This window comes from Diabrotica undecimpunctata, chromosome 9 (assembly GCF_040954645.1).
Source record: "Diabrotica undecimpunctata isolate CICGRU chromosome 9, icDiaUnde3, whole genome shotgun sequence".
NCBI lineage: Eukaryota > Metazoa > Arthropoda > Insecta > Coleoptera > Chrysomelidae > Diabrotica > Diabrotica undecimpunctata.
The window spans coordinates 112,365,869-112,379,610 of NC_092811.1; the positions used below are offsets into that span (position 1 = coordinate 112,365,869).

A 13,742-nucleotide genomic window follows, 5' to 3' on the forward strand; every position below is an offset into this window, starting at 1 on the left:
ACTGCTGACCATAGTGCGAAAGACACGATAGTGAGTGACGTTTCCGAAATCGTAAACACATCAACACATCAACAGATACCGATGTGTTTAAGAGAGAAAAATCCGTGAAACAGATTAAGGAAATGATAAAAGATCGAAAGGCGTGAAAGAAATGGTAAAAGATGGGAAGATAGTAACAAGATCCGATACTCTTATAGGGCATAAGAAATGAGAAAATAAGAATATTTTAATTTGCAGTTGTATATTAAAAAAGTTGGTAGGTTTGTTCATCTATAAGTGTTTGATATAAATCTCAATCAGCTGACTTTATTTTTTATTTCTGATGTATTGGACCGACTGTTTTAATGTCAATATTTATACGTAATTACAGACATTCAAACGTAAATTACAGAGCTCATTTTGCCTCCTCTATATCATCTCCAACATCGTGGCGAGTGGACGGTGACAGTTTTTTTTTAATAATACAATTGTCAAAACATTTCATAAACTTAAATAGTGACAAATATTGTTGCCTATACAGTATTTACTACAAAAACTTAACAATAGTCCATATCCTCGGTAATGTTGGAACAATAACTCATATGTCATAAAAGAACTATTACTTTGATGTCACACCCTCCTAATTGCTGAGTTTGCTGTCTCTTACATGCACTGTGTTATTTTTTCTAATAAAATATATTGTTTCTATATATCTCATAGACGTACGAGTAATTTTAATTACTAGTGTACAAATATTTGGTCAAAATTAAATAATATTTTAACTTTGTTTCAAACTCAATATAAAAATATAAACTACACCAACTTTATATCAAAACCATGGAGTACTAAAAAAAAACTGACATGTTGATATTCGCAAACGCAAACTTTTTTTGCTGAAGTTATTCTTACGAAGGCTATTGTGGGACTAACGGTTTAGTGATGCGATGGATCTGAACTTTTAACATTGCTTAGGGGGTATGCCTCTTTAAGGAGGGGTCTCCCTTTTTTAACGGGAGTTTTGGATAAATGTATAAATAAAGAAATAAATAATAGCTTTAATACCCAACAGTTTCCCATTTCTAGGGTAAAAATATAAGATACATTTTTAATTAGTATACAATCATTATTAGTAGGTGATACAAAAATATCAAGTAAACAAATAAGTGCAAAAAATAAGTAGGTGAAAAACAAAATAAAGAGTGAGAACAATATAATTAAACAAATTACTACGTATATAAGAAATTAAAAAAAATACACAAAAAAAATTAACAATCTAATGTACTCCATAAACCAGTGCGGTATCAACCAGATGATTAATTGAGCATGAGAAAATATCACAATGGTTGCATATTTTGTTATAATTATTGCACATAATATAAATGGGTGACTTCAGTAACATATTTGTTCTCGCACGTGGATAAGTAAACACGATAGTCGACCTGGAAGTAATTCTTGGCACATTAAATCTAATTTGACCTAATATATCACTGCAGTCAATACGGTTGTGTAACAACTTGTATAAAAATGAAACCGAAAATATAATTCTTCTTAACTCTAAACTTACAATATTAAATCTGTTACATAACAAATCGTAATCATAACCATGGACAGGATATACTCCATCAACCTTAAAAGCTAAATATTTTAAAAGTTTCCGTTGTACCTTTTCAATCTGTTGTATATAACATTAAATTTATAAATGGGATAACAAATTAAGCTACAATATTCTAGTTTTGTTCGCACCAGCGATAGATACAGCAGTTTAATCGGTCTTATATCGCTAAAATTTCTATAGTTTCTGATGATAAAACCGTACATTATCATAGCATCGGATACTTTCTGCTCAATATGGTTGTTAAAGGTTAATTTTGAATCAAATATAACTCCTAAATCTTTAATGCTATTACATTTTTCAAGATCTGACCCCTGAATTACATAATTAAAATCAACCTTATTTTCCCTTCTAGAGTAACTTACTACTTTACACTTATTGACATTAAGAAAAAGTTTGTTTTTTACACACCAAGTGTCTATATAATTTAGATCGTTCTGTAAATCTATACAGTTAGCAATTGTTTTAATTTCACAGTTTGGATGGTAGTAAACGTAAGTAGAATGGGGAAGAGTGGCGGGTAGGGAGAAAAGCTCATCTAGCTACCCCTTAAATTGGGTGGCCTAACCACACAAAGTAAAACAGAGGATGTTCCAGGGCATCCAAAGTAATGCTTAGTACAAAAGCCTTCTTATTCGTTATATCCTGCGATGAGGAGGACTGGTTGGTTTTGGCTTGGGGGTCAGATAGGTACCGGTCCTTTAATTAGTGTGAATTCTTCGGACGGTGGGTCCCACTGACTCATTGGAACACACATGTCACTCGGAGCTGGGGTTTGTAAAAATTGTGTGTGTGTGTGTGTGTGTGTGTGTGTGTGTGTGTGTGTGTGTGTGTGTGTGTGTGTGTGTGTGTGTGTGTGTGTGTGTGTGTATGTGTGTGTGCGTGTGTGGTTTTTTAATGAAAGGAAGGAGAGTTAAAAGCCAATCATGTTTTCTTGAAAAAGTACCCTGTCTGTCACCAAATATACAATAGAAACGGCTCTTAGATTAGCGTTTTTGGCTTACAGCTTATTTTATTATTTGCAGCGACTATTTAATTTAATTTAGGAAGTTGCTTTAAGAACATCTTAATACTCATCTGAAAGTTTGATACTAGTCCAGTGTAGAAGTTTCGCTGTTAAGAAAAAAACTTTTTTAATGTGATTAGTGGTGAGTATGTGCCCTCTGTGAAGTTAAGGAGTTTTGAGGGCCAGCATAGCTCTGTGTTCAGGCTGATTATGATTCTTAGTATATATCTCTTGCTGAGAAAATGGATTCTACTTTCTATTATGTACAAGTTTGTAAGTGGGTGAATTAGTCTTGATGAATAGTAAGCTGCAAATGCATGAGTTTCCTCATGCATTTCCTCAGTATTTTACCCTCGCTGGTCAAAAATTTTTTGGTTTGTCTACTGTTAAGTGATGCATAGAGACACGTTTTGTACTCAATAATAGGTCTTATGAATGTTTTGTATATGTGTATTAAGGTTATGGAACTGGTGCCTGCTCTGTTACCAGATAAATCACCCAGATTAGCTATCTTCCTAACTCTATAAATTGTGAGTTGGAGATTATTGTCCCAATTGAGAGTCTTGCTAAATTGGACTCCAAGTAGTACACCGAAGCAATATAATCTAACATTTCTCCTAGGATAGTTATCCGGTTCCCATTTTCTACTGTGGTGTCTTTTTCTTCTTGATGTGCCTATCCGTTACAAATGTTGGCGATCATCATGGCAATCTTTATCTTATCTGCAGCAGCGCGTAAAAGCTTCACAGATGTTGTATTGAACCAGATTTTAAGGTTCTTTAACCAAGATGTTCTTCTTCTTCCTGGATCTCGTTTTCTAAATATTTTTTCCTGCAGGATGGCTTGAAGGAGAACATATCTGTATTCATTTCGCATATGTCCGAAGAACTATAACTTTCGAGATTTGATGGTGGTCAGTACCTCTCGGTTCTTATTCATTCTTCTGAAGACCTCTTCATTTGTGACTCGGACAGTCCATGGGATCTTAAGTATTCTCCGATATAGCCACATCTCAAATGCTTCAAGTTTTCTGCACATATCTTCGTTCAAGGTCCACGATTCAACACCATAAAAAAGGACAGAGAAGACATAGCATCGCAGCATTCTTACTTTTGTATCAAGAGAAAGGTTGTGACTCTTAAAGAAGGCCCCCATCCGATTGAAGGTGAATCTAGCTTTTCCGATGCGTGCTCTAATCTCCTGGTTGTTGGTCCATTCTTCATTTAATGTGGTGTCGAGGTAGTTGTAGTGTGTCACTCTTTCTACAGGGGATTGGTTGACGTAGAGTTGACCTTCTGATATCCTTTTCTTGCTAATTATCATAAGTTTTGTCTTTTTAACGTTTATATTGAGTTTATATTGTTGACTGTAATAAGTGATTTTGTTCTTAAGAACTTGTAGGTCTTCTAAGTTGTCCGCAAATACTATGGTGTTATCTGTATATCTGATGTTGTTTAGCCGGTAACCATTTAGTAGAATACCTTTTTCAGTTTCGTACTGGGTGTAAGGTGACCTAAATAAGATGACTTGTGTTTTGAATGGGCTTATAGTAACCCTTCATCTGTTGCACCAGTTTACTAGTTTGTTAAACTGTAATTGTGCTCTATCGAATACAGACGTACAGAATTGTTGAGTATGATGTTAGTTACTTTAAGATGAGAATGTGGCATGAGATTTTTGATAGGTTAGGGATTTGAATTTTTGACCAGAATTTTGAACCTTCTCTGTAATCAAGGGTAGTGGTGACTCGCATCCACTGTTTTTGTTTCAGCTTGTTCACCTACAGTCCTATTGACGAAGAAAGTCGGTTGTGTTCTGTTTTGATATTGTTTTGATTACTGTTTTGATACTGTTTGAATTTTAGTAATAATTATCAGTGGGAGAATTGAATTATGTGGAGTATATTTTGTAGTTGGAATAGAGATGGATGAAGCTTCTTGAAGAAGACTTTTAAGTTTGGAAATTCCTATATCAATAAGATTTTTTGTTGATAAATTATTTAACTCAGGGAGGCTATGGTTAATGAACTCGTGGACAAGTTCCCAATTTGTTTTACGATAATCTGGTCTATAGATTTTCGTAGTTATAATTGGAGAACAGTGAAAGTCACTTTTGATTAACAGAGGGACGTGTTCAGAGGTAATTGAATCACCCATAAAGCATTATTCGTCAAAGCTTGTAAACATACTATTTGTGCATAGGATATGGTCAACGATGTAAATTCCTCGATGTTTAAACAACGTGAATTCAGTATTGGGTATTCTGGATATTGGCATATTAAGAAGAGAGTCTGAATGCATTCTGCCAGGAATGTTAGTGGAATTATCACCGAATTGAATATTTCTTCTATTACGATCGCCCATTAATACCGCCTCCTCGAGTATGGAGAAGTGCTCCAGAAGAAAAACGGAAAAAGGTTGGTCTGGATGTTTATATAATGAGATTATTGTGGCTTAATAGATAAGTACAGAGGTCATTTCGACCTTATTGTTTGGCATGTAAGGGACAACTGAGTGTGCGAGGATTGTACTGGACATATATTCATTCCTGTCTGTCAGGAAGAATGTTAAGCATTAAGGTAGTAGTAAATGAATGAAGTATAAATACCTTTTCATTGGTAAGGTCGATTGAAATAATTCTTCTCTCAGCATAAATTGGCTCTTCGTCCTAGGTGGTAGGTAACTCCTGCCTTTTAGGGCATCTGGAAGACCATGCCGGGTGAGTACCTTGGCAGTTTCGACTTTTGAGAAATTTAAATTGGGGGCAGCTAGGACTGCGATGTTAGTTACTGCCAAAGTTTGAGCAGATGGTTTGTCTCTGCTGGCATTCCGAGATGTCATGCCCGCTTTGACAACACCTGCTGCAGTATTTGGTGGTTGGTCTTGTGATGTAGGGAGTGTGTAGGCTCACAGGACCTTATTATTCCCTTAATACGTATACCGTTTTCTCAAGGGGATCAAGGGATGAACTTCTATTTAATATTCTTTACGAGAATATTACAATTTTTTGTAGCGCGATTGTATATTTATGTATTTTTATTTTGTCCACTGACGGAAAAACTGTAGGCAGATGTTTTGGAAATAATTTTTGTTTTGTAATGGTAGAATAGGTAATATTTTGTTGAATGGGATTAATTGACAAACCTATGCAGTCAGAAGTACCACCGAACACATTTTAAAAAGGCAATCTGCTGAATTGAGTTTAAGTTTAAATCAAATTTTCATTTTGAAGTAAAATTAAGGTATTTTTAGTTAAAAATAAGCTGATCGGTTTGGTTTTTACCAAATTATCTAAATTTTTGTTAAAGTACAAAGAAATTTTATATAAAATAGCAAAATAGTCCCGTACTCAAAAAATATTGAACGACGCTGTCGATGACTTTTCAAAACGTGTTTCTTTTAAGGTTTCAATAAATTGGAAGTCAACACAATCGTATTAATACATCATCCTGTCAACATTCTGCGTCGATAAATCTCCATTATCAGGGAGAAAATGAATTAAAAATCAATAAACACTCACAACTGAACTGAGGACTTATGTTTTAGATGTAGAAAGTATGACTTATTTTGCAGAATCACAGAGCACGTGGCAAGAGATGGAATGTGACACTAAATTTAGACCGAGTAAGATCGAATCTGGATATCAATTTCAGTAGTATACAACTCACATTTTATATGTACAAAAATTAATTAAGTTTATATCGGGTGGTCGATGATCAAAAATTATTTGGTCGAAAATTGCAATTATTTGTCTTATTCATAATAAATTGCATGGAAATTATTCTAAAAATTAATTTAAGAAGCTTTGTAAGGATTAAATAAAATCCTAGACCAATTTAAGGAGTTACATAGGTCTTGTATTTTCAAAAAATCGATTTATTTGTTTTATTCCATATGAAAGTATAGTCCTTTAAGAGTGTTTACATTAAATTTTATGTAAACTCAAACAATATCACCATGCTTTAGAGATTTGAATGATGCACGGTCGGTACGTGCGCTCTCAGCTTAAGAACTTCAAACGCGATTTTCTGTGCGTTAGGCACGATTTATCGAGAAAGAATTGATCGATTTTTTAACTTTATAGTATTATTTCGTGATTGAATGAAAGGATTGTTAATCGGTATACACGTTCTTGTTTTATATACCAAAAATATTTTAAAAACGATGAGAATCGGATAAATGCTAAAAAATGTAAGACGAAAATTCATTCAAACTTATGTTAAAACTTTAACCCTTCACGGCATCATGTTGTTTAAAAACAACATACTAAAAATAAACATTTATTTTAATAGCAGATAAAGATAAATCAAACACTGAAAACTTTGTTTTCAAAACTTCCACAAAATTTATTTTAAATTTTTATCACTACAGCTGTTTCAGCTAATTGCCTTTCTGAACCAGTGAACGAAATGGATGAGAATGCTGTAGACACTAATATAGCACTGTAGACGAGGAGCTTCCAGAAACTCAGGTTTACTCCAAGGGCAAAGGTATACTTATTTTATAATCAATTTGTGATCAAAAATACTGGATGTTGTTTTTATTTTTAGACATTAAATGGATAAAATAAAATTTGAACTTATACGAACAGCAACTGGAATTTAGAGGAAACAAGAGTCTTTCAAATTATATCTTAGAACTAGAAAGTCCCTATGAATATTTTAATTTATTCTTCACAGATAGCCGTTTAGATAAAATTGTGGAGGAGTCAAATTTATATGCCATACAGCAGAATTCTAACAAACCACTGCATATTGCACGAAGTGACATAAATCAGCTTATTGGAATTACAATATATATGTCTCTTGTTTATTTGCCCAATACTAGGGCATATTGGTTAGAAGAAATTGGCTCTGAGAAAATAAAAAGTGCTATGTCAGTCAAAAGGTACGAAAAAATCAGACAATTTTCCCATTTCAATAATGACGAGAATGCCTTATCCCGTGACAACCCAAACTACCATAGAGTTTATAAAATCAGACCAATAATTGACCACTTCAATGAAGCATTTTCAAACGGAATTCCATTGGAAAAATATTTGTTCGTCGATGAGCCAATTTGTTCTAGCAAAGCTAGGTACTACATGAAGCAGTACCTACCAAAAAAGGCAAATAAATGGGGTTTTAAATTTCTTGTCTTATGCAGTAGCTCTAAATATGCGCATCGTATAGAATTATATACAGGACAAGAGAATGCCTGATCTCGGAGCAACTGCAAATGATGTGGTGCGATTGGCTAGAATTATTCCTAGGAATATAAGTCGCAGGCTATATTTTGTCAGTTGTCTGTGCGTGTGTGACAAAGTCACATACTTTTGAGTATTTTAGTACTTCCGGAAATAATCCACTTGATAGAATTAAATTAACAAGATGTGTGAAAACAAACTAGCCAGAAACAAATCACCCGGAATAGATAATCTCCCAGCGGAATTATATAAAGAAGGTAGCCACGATATTATAATAGCGCTACAGCAGCTTATAAAAGAAATATGGATACAGAAGTCCCTTCCCGTAGAAGAATACAGAAGATTGGAATATTGGAATACTTTGCACCATACACAAAAAGGGAGATATCTTTGAATGCTCTAACCATCGAGGAATTACGCTCCTAAATGCAGCGTATAAAATATTCTCCAATATACTATGCCATCGTATGGCACCATATGCAGAGCGAATAATAGGACAATATCAGGCTGGTTTCAGAGGTGATAAATCAACAATTCATCAGATTTCAACCCTGAGACAAATTCTAGAGAAAACACTGGAATACGGTGTAGACACGCACCACATATTTATAGACTACAAGGTAGCCTACGACTCTGTAAATAGAAGAGAATTGTTTAGAGCAATGATAGACCTAGGAGTACCAAATCAGTTGGTAAGTTTAACCAAACTAACCCTTAAAAAAGTTGAATGCAAAGTACGAATCCAGGGGGAACTCTCTGAACCTTTTAAAACAAATAACGGGCTACGTCAGGGAGACCCACTCTCCTGTATACTATTCAATCTAGCTCTGGAAAAAGTAATACGTACGTCACAAATAACAACTACCGGTTCAATATATAACAAATCTGTGCAAATCTTAGCATATGCTGATGATATCAATATTGTTGGGAGAAGCGGCTACAAAAATGGGTTTAATAATAAACACCAATAAAACAAAATACATGAAAATAGGTACGCAACCACAAACACTACGGCCACTTGTTATAGAAAATGACGTCATCGAAGCAGTTAACGAATTTGTATACCTGGGAACGCTCGTCAATACTGAAAATGACACTACCGCAGAGATAAACCGCAGAATTTGCACAGCTAATAGATGCTATTTTGGGCTTAATCTCCTTTTTAAATCTACAGTTATATCAAGAAATACAAAAGTAAAACTCTACAAAACAATAATACGCCCAGTCCTAACATATGGTTCAGAAACCTGGACTTTAACAAAAAGCAATGAAAACATGTTACGATGTTTCGAAAGCAAAATACTAAGACGCATCTATGGAGCGGTAAATGAAAATGGTGTCTGGAGAAGACGATACAACTTCGAACTCTATAGGATATACCAGGAACCAGATATCGTAAAACACAAAAAGATAGGACGTCTGAGGTGGGTAGGCCATGTAATGCGTATGGAGCAAACCGACCCAGCTATAAAAACGCTGCTTGATAGACCTATTGGTCAAAGAAGAAGAGGAAGACCCAGAACAAGATTCCTAGATAACATCGATGAAGACATGAGAAATATGGAAATACGTGCTTTGTGGAGGAAGGCGATGGATAGGGACGACTGGAGAAAAATTCTTGGGGAGGCTAGGACCCACACAGGGTTGTAAAGCCAAAATGATGATGATGAGATGTGTGAAAGGTGTTAAAACTATTTGGTAAGTTTCTTTTAAAATTTTGCTAATAATTTCGTGAACGTATTATTTTTTGCAATTTTGGTAAAAAATTGATTTATTTCGTCTGGAGGTAGATCAGTTTGTACCGAACTGGATCTTTTGTTGTTTCTTTTAAAATTTACTATTTTCCAGCAGTCTCTAGGTTTATTATTGGAATTAGTATCTAATAAAATCACAGTAAGCTGACGTTTCAGGAATTTGTAATTGCCGATTATATTTAAAATTTTGTTGTTTATATATTTTGAACAAATCGAAATCCTTAGTGACATCTAAACTGTATTTATTAAGAGAAAGATCAGATTTGTAAGACCTTAATAATTCATTATTAAACCATTGTATGGTTGAACTGAGAGTAACGTAAGAAAAAACAAAGATATGTACCAGAAATGCAAAGAATGGTTAGGATAACCTAATTTCAAAGTAAGAAAAAAGGATTCAAAATGCCTAAGACCTAAAATTTAAAAGCAAAAAATGCACAGAAGAGAAATCATCACAAAAAAAAAAAATAATTTAGATTAAAAAAATAACTCTTGTAGCGTTTATCTTTTATTCTTATAGCGTTGAAAGTGCACCTCTTGTTAACAATTTTTTAAATATTGTTTAAATATTTAAATCCGTAGTACGGGATGGCCACGGCAAAACATAAACGCCAGCTTCTTGGAGAAAGTCCATAGCTTAACGAGCAATATGGGGACGCCCGTTGTCTTGCTGAAAAAGGACGTCTCGACGGCCGTCGGGATTAGCCAATAAAGTGGTTTGTAAGATGTCATCAACATAAAGTGCAGCTGTCATATTTTCTCGAATAAACGCAAGTGGTAATCGGCTACCATAGGCAATAGCCCCCTAAATCCGATATCTTGTCGCTCTCCACGGTGGCGTTTTAGTATCTCATGACCATGATGTATTCTTAAATAGAATCGTGATTTATCGCTGAATGCTACGCTACGCCATTCTGCCACCCAATGCTGCCGTTCTCTGGGGCAATTCAAACGTTGATGACAGAGGTCTGCAGTCAAATGCAGCACTAGTGGAGGGCGGAATGAAACCAGTCCAAAAGCTTGTGTACGCATACTAACAGGTCTACCTACTACTCCAAACCATCGGTCAGCAATTTGACGGGTAGTAGCAAAACGGTCTCGCAAAACCAGTAATCTAAAGCGTCTATATTGACGCTCTGTGGTACGCCTCGGTTGACCAGTTGATCTTCTTCGTCTTCCTCTACCTCCGTTTGTCCACACACGACAAATACGCATAACCGTCAATGCCGTACAATTAACACGACGGCCAATTTGGCGATACGACAAACCCATATCTCTATACGTAATAATTCTATCCCTGTCAAAATCGCTAACATGGTAATAATTTTGGTGTCTTTGAACTCGACGCATTTTCTTACACTGAATACATTTAGACTATGGAATAATAACTAAAAATTTCTATACGAACCAGTTTTCACAAATTGGTCTCTTCACAAAAAAAAATTGAAAGATAAAACTTCATTTTTACAAAAAGTAGAAAAAATAAAACATTGGTATTGCTATCATAGCATGTTTTAAATATAGTCATTATGTTGCCAAAAAATTAAATTCAAGAAATAATTCCTTCTGGGTGTAACACTTGTAATGTCACTGAGTATATAATTTCTTTAAAATATTGCTAAGCTCCTTTAGCACTTATAAGATCATCGCATTGTTTATTATAAGACAATTATATCTAAGTGAAAATGTCTTATATACAAGCAATATTCCCGACATATTATATTAAATTATATTAAATTTTATATATTTTATTTTATATTATATTTTATATATTTTAATATATATATTAAATTTTACTAACCAACTTTTTAAAACGTCTAAAGTGAAACATCCATCCATCCAATGGCGCTACAGCCCAAATCGGGCCTTGGCCTCCTTCAACAGGCTTCTCCAACCATCTCTATTTACCGCTGTTCTTTTCCATGAACGCGTTCCCAGGCAGTTCCTGGCATCCTCATCGACTTCATCTTCCCATCTCTTTTTAGGTCTTCCAACAGGTCTTTTTCCCTGCATTCTTGCATTTAATAATTTTCTGGGGATTCTATTCTCATGCATGCGGACCACGTGCCCTGCCCATCGTAATCTCTGCAGTTTAGTATGTTGTGCTAAAGTGAAACATACATATACTTAAAGCTCGAATTATAGGCAAAATGCCTTTTTTCGTAAATTCCGCCTATTTGTGCCTTTTTTTAAATTTCATGGTATTACCCATGATATTATTCTATTACTAAACCATTCTATAATAAAATTTTGGGTCAATAATAAAATATCAATGGTTTGTTTATATAACAGATTTCTAGGAAAATGTACCTGATCGAGACTTGAGGGTTAACTATTTGGAAATCCCTAAGCTTTATTAGTTTATTATCAGTTGTACAGTCGGTTACTGTATCGGAATTCAGTCACAAATTATTGCTATATAATTATATAATTATTCGGAACTTTCTCTAGAAGGAGATGGAGCATTTTGTAAACCATGCGGCAAATCGGTAAGTTTTATTTTTTTTCTGTTTTTCTCGTCCCACAACATAACTAAATTCTAAAGAGGTTTTAGAATTCTAATTTTTTTTTAATTCTCAGATTCTACTCTTCAAGTAGAAAAAAGGACTTTATTGACCAGCATTGTGGAACCCCACTTCATAAACGTAATTTGGAAAAATTAAATTCCTCTAAGTTAGCCCAAATATCTCTGCGGGATAGTTTAAGCAGTTCAAAAAAAAAGGAGGAAGACGCATTTAAATTTGATTTATGCCAGATGATGATTGCATTCAACATTCCTCTATATAAAGTTAATAACCCTAGTTTTAAATGCTTTTTCGAAAAATATCTTAATAAATCCTTACCGGACGAGAGTACATTGAGAAAACATACTGTGGAAAAATGTTATGTGGAATGTATTTCAAAAATTAAGCGGGAGTTAGAGGGCAATTTTTTGTATATTATCGTGGATGAAACGACAGATGTATGCGGCAGGTATATAGCTAATTTAATGATTGGAATTTTGAACGAAAACTTTGCGAGAAAACCTTATTTAGTTGCCGTTAATGAACTGGAAAAAACAATCAATTTAACAATAAGTCGATTTATACAAGATAGTTTAACAAACCTCTTTTTAGCCAACGCTATACCAGTGAATAAAATAGTTTTAATGCTTTCAGATGCTGCGGCATATATGTTAAAAGCTCCTGTTAATTTAAAGATTTTTTATCCTAATTTAATTCATTACACTTGTGTAGCCCACGGGGTAAATAGAATTGCTGAAGAAATAAGAAATCTGTTTCCGTTGGTAAATAATTTTATAAATTTTATGAAAAAAGTTTTTGTAAAGGCTCCGTTGAGGGTGCAAATATATAAAGAAAGACTTCCCGGTGTCCCTTTGCCACCTAAACCAGTAATTACAAGGTGAGGAACCTGGCTCGAAGCAGTTTTTTTTTACTTTGAACACTGCAATGAAATATAATTAGTTATGTCAGAATTTGATGATATTTTCGAAGCCATTCGAGAAGCAAAAAAATATTAAAAAATCCCAAATTGAAACAGGAACTCGCTTATATCAATGAAACTTATAAATTAATAGTTACCACAATTACCTTATTAGAAAAATAAGAGATAAATTTATGTGAGTCAGTAAAATTAATAGATAGTTTAAAGACGAAAATTAAATCGGCACCTGGAAGTAACGGTCAATTAATTTAAAAAAAAAATAAAATTTATTTTCGACAAGAATGAAGGTTTTTCGTTTTTATCTAATGTTACTAAAGTTTTGAATGGGACATTTTCCGAGGAATTTCAAATTATGCCAGATTTATTATCCGCTCTGAAATATGCTCCAATTACATCTGTCGATGTCGAACGTTTGTTTTCAATGTACAAATTAATTTTAAGTGATCGAAGACTTAGTTTTAAGACCGAAAATATTGAAAAACATTTAGTCATCTATTAATGATAAAATTTTAAGTGGTTACAATGTTTAATTATTAATTTACAGTTATTTAGTTACTAGTTTATTAATACTAATGTTATGATTATGATGTGTAAATATACCTGACTTAAGTTAATATTACGTTAATTCACTTTGTACAATAAATAATAAGTTATAATAATTAATTAATTAATTATTAATTAATATTCCTGCCTTTTTTAATAAACATCTTTGCCTATATAGGCGCATTTTTCTTCAATTTTTGTTGTCTATAAATCCGAGCTT

General features: G+C 33.8%; 1 protein-coding gene across 1 annotated transcript in view; it reads right to left on the minus strand.

Moving 5' to 3' along the window:
- Nucleotides 1-13,742, minus strand: part of mfr (ferlin family C2 domain-containing myoferlin misfire) — a 147,316-nt gene that overhangs the window by 15,313 nt on the left and 118,261 nt on the right. The gene's annotated exons all lie outside the window — the stretch shown is intronic.